This window comes from Tenrec ecaudatus, chromosome 2 (assembly GCF_050624435.1).
Source record: "Tenrec ecaudatus isolate mTenEca1 chromosome 2, mTenEca1.hap1, whole genome shotgun sequence".
NCBI lineage: Eukaryota > Metazoa > Chordata > Mammalia > Afrosoricida > Tenrecidae > Tenrec > Tenrec ecaudatus.
In genome coordinates this window covers 47,844,335-47,850,526 of record NC_134531.1, presented here as the reverse complement: position 1 = coordinate 47,850,526, position 6,192 = coordinate 47,844,335, and the positions used below count along the sequence as shown (strand labels likewise).

Genomic DNA, 6,192 nt, shown 5'->3' with positions numbered 1-6,192 from the left:
GGTATGCCATTTGCCAAATGTATGAAAGAGGAAAGGAAAGATGCCCCTTACGGAAAAAGAGCAGAGTGTCTTTCCTTGGTCTTCATCAAGGGAAGCAATTTTCCCTTCTTGTGTTTTGGAGGTCAAAAGGAAAATAGGAAAATCAGGCAACATGTCTAAGGAACAATGTGAAAAAAGTTGTTCACCCGAGAACATAGAAATGAAAGGCAAATAGAGGCTCTCTTGCTTCCAAATCCTAAAATGTTTTTCTGATGCCCTGTTCCATCACACTTACTCCATATTGAAAAAAAAAATTTTTTTAATGTGTGAAGGTGACTGACAGTGATGGCTAGAGTAGCCACACTGCTGATTTACCGCCAGTGATTCATCCGGTACATCAGAAATATCCTCTTCCTCGATATGAAGAAGAAAAGACAATGAAATGTGCATTTCATATTGAAATTGAATGCCTAACTCTTATTAATAAAATTTATTTTTATTGACAGAATAAAATATACGATTGAAAATGAGATTCAATATTGTTTAAAATAAATCCTGAATTTGAAATTTCATAAATCTTATGAAATTTTCTGTTTAAGTTCTTTTATGACTGTCTTTTCTAGGGTTTCTACTGCACCTCCTTCCTCCAGGATTACATCAGTTATTCTTAACATAGCTGGTCTTATGACACTAGATTTGTGTTTGCTTTTTTTATGATATCCCAATGTTAATGTTATTCAAATATCTGCCAGCTTCCCTTGACTATGTCATTTGTCGCTGGGATATCCTTTCATATATTTCCTCAAGCCCTGGTTAAGATTGTATTAAGTCAGCAATTCTCAACTGATGTAAGACACTTCTCATAATAGAATTGTTTTAATTAGAAATACTGTTGTTGAAGGATATGGATGACAATGAAAGCCCAAAATTCATTTGCTGGGTCCCGACATGGACTGGGCTTCTGATGAATCACCTCTGACCACTGACCAGTCATGAGGATAGCCTTTCTATCAGACAGAGTACATTGGAAATCATTTGTTCTCCCTTTTGACCCATTTCAATTTTTTCTAGATTTTAATATATTCTGCCTTTTTTTCCAAATTGAGATCTTTTATGTTCTACTTTGATGTTGCTTTTTATGTTATAAAATATATGTATGTTTTTCTGTATATGACATCTAGGACAGGTACATCTACAGCGAGGGAAACTGGATTAATATTATGGCAGGATAGGTTGGGGAATAATGGGAAGGTGATGATAAGAAAGAAGAAAATGTTCTAAAATTGATTTCAGTAATGACTGCACAATCATTAACCATTGATTAAACCATTGAATGGCATAGCGTTAATTATATGTCAATAAAACTGTCAGCAAAGAATTTAAAATAAAAAAACCTTTCCTTTTGTGAAGTTAAAAATATATCTTATTGCTTAATTAAAATACCAGTCATATGAATACATTCAAAGAGATGTTTAACTTCTTGAGGATATTTCCAGAAATATGTGAAGCAAAGAGTTTCTGTGCAGGGGGGAGAACAATTCAGAAAAGGAGGGTCAGGCCGGTTGACGACTCATTGAAGGTCGTCAGAGCACCTGGACATGGACGGGGGCAGACTTACTCCCTAGATTCTCAGCAACAGCAGCAGCAGCGATGATTTCCAGAGTTTGCCACTGAAATAGAACTCAAACTCGCATTCTATATTATCAGGTAACCAAATGCACTAGTCATGAATATATAAGAATAATTTACATGTTATTTCCCGCTGATGAAAATTTTGTCATGTCAGCCTTAATTGCAGACTATAATTTCAAATGTGTGTTTTTCCTTTCGTGATGACTAGTGCTATCACTGTATGTCATAAAGATGATCTAGCCATACTTGACTGATTAAGGAGGCAATTTATCTATTTATTTCCTCAAAAAAAGAAGAAAGGAAAACCACACAGTTCAGAGGGAACCGTATTAAAAGAAGGGCATAAAAGAAAGGTATAAACCAATTAAGTAAAATTATTTCTCATGTTCCGACATGTTTATATTGACAGCATGTTTAATGCAGGATGTTCTACACTTAGACTGGAAAGGACATCAGTATCCAGGTACGTGGGGAGTGGGACAGAGTAGCACATTGAAGAAGCTAAAGTGATTGCAAAACTAGATCACATCAAATATTAGTGGTATTATAAATAGGATTGAATCTCTTTGCATTTCCAGTAGTTAATATGCAGATAGAGCACTTTTGTGGAATTGGTTTGGCTCCTGTTCAGCTCCCAGCACTATCAATATTAAATCTCCAGTACAGTTGAGTAAGTAGGAGATTAACATATTTCCAGACTCATTTTATCACGTACCTTAATGGTTGATTTCTTGTTCTTAAAAAAAGAACTAAAATAAGCTAAAAAAATTCTGAAATTAATCCACTTGTGAAACTATTTCATTGTAAATATGTACGAACTTGTGTACATTTTAGATATAAAAGAATATTTCATAGAGTTAAGAATGCTTAAAAGGAAAACGTATTCATTTCTGTTGTCATTTCATATGACATAGCTGCTAATATTTTTGTACAGATGGTATGTTCTGGATATCATAAATGAATATTAGCCCTCCTGATAGTTTCAATAAAATCTTATATGTCAAATGCCATTAATTACATCCCTTTTCCTTTTTCTCAATTTTAAAAAATTTCTCCTTCCCTTTTAAACAAGTAGTTATTGCCAATAAATAAATAGATAGATAGATAGATAAATGCATATCTGTTTATCCAAAATGGTCCCTATAGCTAGTGATATTTTCCTTGTGGTTTTGCCTGCAATTTTCCTCATGAGGTTTGGCACAACACACATAAAATTAGAATATCTTCCACTAGTATTGTCGATTCTGCTAGACAGAACCCTCAGTATGAAAGGAGGCAAATAATAAAACACGCACACACACAACAAAAAGCCACAACCCTTTTGCCTTTTCGTAGCTCACCCTTCAACCATCACAGTGACAAAATAATTGTAGGAGCAGTAAGATTAGTCAGACCACATGGGCACAGGACAGCGAGCCCGTGACAGAAGCAAGCATGCTATTAAGAAAGTAGCCAAGTAAGGGCATGCTGTTCTGACACTTCTCGTGCTGCCTGTGAATATAGAATGGCTTCTTTGAGTGCATGTCAGGGCACCGTGATTACCGTAATTAGAGCATACACATATGGCACATTTGTAACTGTTTAAAGTTCCAGCAAGTAAAGATTAGTCACAACTGGAAATGCAGCATGGTACCTGTGGCCTGAAGATATGGTGAGAGCCCAGGTATTAGAGATAACACCCAAACTCAAGGGCCTCTAGACCTCACAAAGGTGCTCTATCGGAATCTACTCACACCGGATATGTTTGAAAGAGAAAATAAACTCACTGGCTTCAACCCTTTCTATTTTTATTACCTGGCAGCAGATGCTGAGAAATTTGAGGTCTTATATTTTCGAGGGAAGCCAGAGCCCAGTTTTCCCTTTGTGCATGCCCGGCAGGAGCAGGCTAGTGTGGTAGACACAGTAGTCAAATGTGTTGACGCTCAAGCCAATGAACATGGCATCCTTTCTTGCCTGAGATTACATCATTGTTCCAAACTCATCCTGCCATCAGTGGTATTATTTGGCTATGTGAAATCTTGAATATATTCAGTACCTCGTTAATTAATAAAAAAGTAATTAACAGTCCAGTATGTAACTCCTTATTTTGCCTCTAAAATTAGCTTCTAGCACAAATCAAGCAATCATCATAGTTATATATAGTATATAATTAACATAGTTAAGTCTAAAATAATATAATAATAGTCTAACACCTTATTTGTTATAAACTCAGGTAAATATATGGGCCTATTTTTCTTATTTTTTTTTGCACCCCGTAGGTCTATTTTTCAAGAATAAAAATTGCTAAGGAATATTTGAGACTTTTTAAAATCTCCAAATTTGTGATAGAATTGTAACTTCAAACTCATGCCATTGATTACTTAATGACACCTCCTAATTGTCTTTCATGTAAAATATAAATGAATTTCAATCACTAAACCTATATATTTATATTCTAATTCAATAAGATAATTGTAAGAAAAAATTATTTTCACTATTTAATTCACTCAACAAATACATATGTACAAATGGCAATCAAAGAATGTAATAATGTAGAATATATTTATGAATTTTGTGGGGGTCACAATGATTTTAGGGTGCCTCTGGCACTTAGTGCATAGGATCAATATTAATTTTTGTGCCTTGCTCATATTATCTGTCAAAAAATTTCTGGAAGCCTCAAGCTCTTCCCCTTCTATTTGCTCCTTCCCAGTTTAAGTGGACACTTCAACAGCATGCTGGCAGCTTCTCCCCTCACGCACCTTTAAGTCTCTTTATGAATTGGCCATCAATTTTTGCCAGCATCCCAGGGAGTTCATTCTGCCATTAGTGGGGCTAACTGGGGAGCAGGAAGTAATGAAAGGCCTGGTGGTCATGACGATCCATGAATAAAGACCTTGGTCTTCATCTCCATAGGGAAGATACATTTGAGAGCTCTAGCACAGGGTTTTCTAGTGGGTTTCTAGTCTATTGTCCCACATTTGCCCACAATGATAATAACTACTAGATTAATTATCTGGTTTGCCTGAGGGGGCCTACTGGTTGATCTTCCAGGTGGAGGCAAAGAGAAGCAAGAAGCGGGGTCCACTAACACTACAATGGGACTTTCTATGTTTGAATCAAGGATTACAACCTCTGTGGCAACCTCCAATGATGGAGGGTGTCATGTGTTTTTTTTGTTATATGTATGCACATACACTACACAGATAGGAAGCTTCAAAAAGTTTGTGGAAAATTCTGGTAATTCTTAACTCCAATTTTCCCAAGAATGTTTCTGAATGCCCCTTATGTATGCTGTCGTTGTATTTATATAATAACAATATATTATACGATGATCTAAAACCATCTAACTCTAGACTTTTCTTTTTGCTTACTTATAAAGTATTTTTTGCTTAGCTACCACATACATTAGCTTTTTCAAAAATTCAACTATATGAAAAAGAAATGTTTTACTCCATCTTCACCAAGACATTTTTAACATTTGGAAAACTATGTTGTCAGTGGAAGGACTTGCTGTCTATGTTATTTCGGGTGCCCATGTGATAAACTGAATCCATCTGCATTTCAACATCACTTTCACAGGGAGTCAATGAATAGCAGCAAACCTCTCATTTTTTGTATTGTCTTTCACTGTAGCTGTTTCCAATCATTTATCTAGGAATATGCAGATTTATTATCATTGCTTTTAGTTCTCTCTCATTTACCTTATATTTAAGATATCCTATTGACTAAGGAAATCTTTCATGGAGGTATATTATTTATCAATTTTATTTTTCATATTAAAGAAAGACATGCTACAAAATATAATATGAAACGAGTGCTTTGCATAAGGTTCTATGTTAGTGTTTACAATACATGTATGAACAAAACAAGTTCTTTGCTATCATGGAGATTGTTTTCAATTGATTCTGATATACACACCACAGAAAGTCATTGCATTCCTTATTAAGAAAACAAGATTGGGTTGGAAATGGGGAACTGATTACAAGGATCCACATGTGACCTCCTCCCTGGGAGATGGACGGCAGAGAAGTGGGGGAAGGGAGACTCCGGATAGGGCAAGATATAACAAAATAACAATGTATAAATTACCAAGGGCACATGAGGGAGGGAGGGGGAAAAAAAAGAGGACCTGATGCAAAGGGCTTTAGTGGAGAGTAAATGCTTTGAGAATGATTGGGGCAGGGAATGTATGGATGTGCTTTATACAATTGATGTATGTATATGTATGGATTGTGCTAAGAGTTGTATGAGTCCCTAATAAAATGTAAAAAAAGAAAAGAAAAAAAAATAAAGAAAATGATGAGGGCAAAGACTGTACAGATGTGCTTTATACAATTGATGTATGTATATGTGTGGACTGTGATAAGAGTTGTAGGAGCCCCCAATAAAATGTTAAAAAAAAGAAAGTAAACAAGATTGAGATTGTTGGCACTGTGATTGTTTCTTGTCAAGGACCTAGATTCACTTAATTTGTCCGTTTTATTTCTCACTTCATGGCACCCACTTCTGTCTCAGCCATCTTCTTCTCTCCTTTGTCAACTTCCAAACCAATTCCGTTCATTCAAAGTAGGCTCTAGGAAGTTAGAATTTCTTAGCTTT

At 35.5% G+C, this 6,192-nt stretch overlaps 1 non-coding gene across 1 annotated transcript; it reads right to left on the bottom strand.

Moving 5' to 3' along the window:
• Window positions 1-299: 299 nt before the first annotated feature.
• LOC142441563 (small nucleolar RNA SNORA19) lies at window positions 300-429 on the bottom strand. The gene has a single exon (XR_012782932.1). It is a non-coding gene; the product is annotated as a small nucleolar RNA SNORA19 (small nucleolar RNA).
• Window positions 430-6,192: the final 5,763 nt, after the last annotated feature.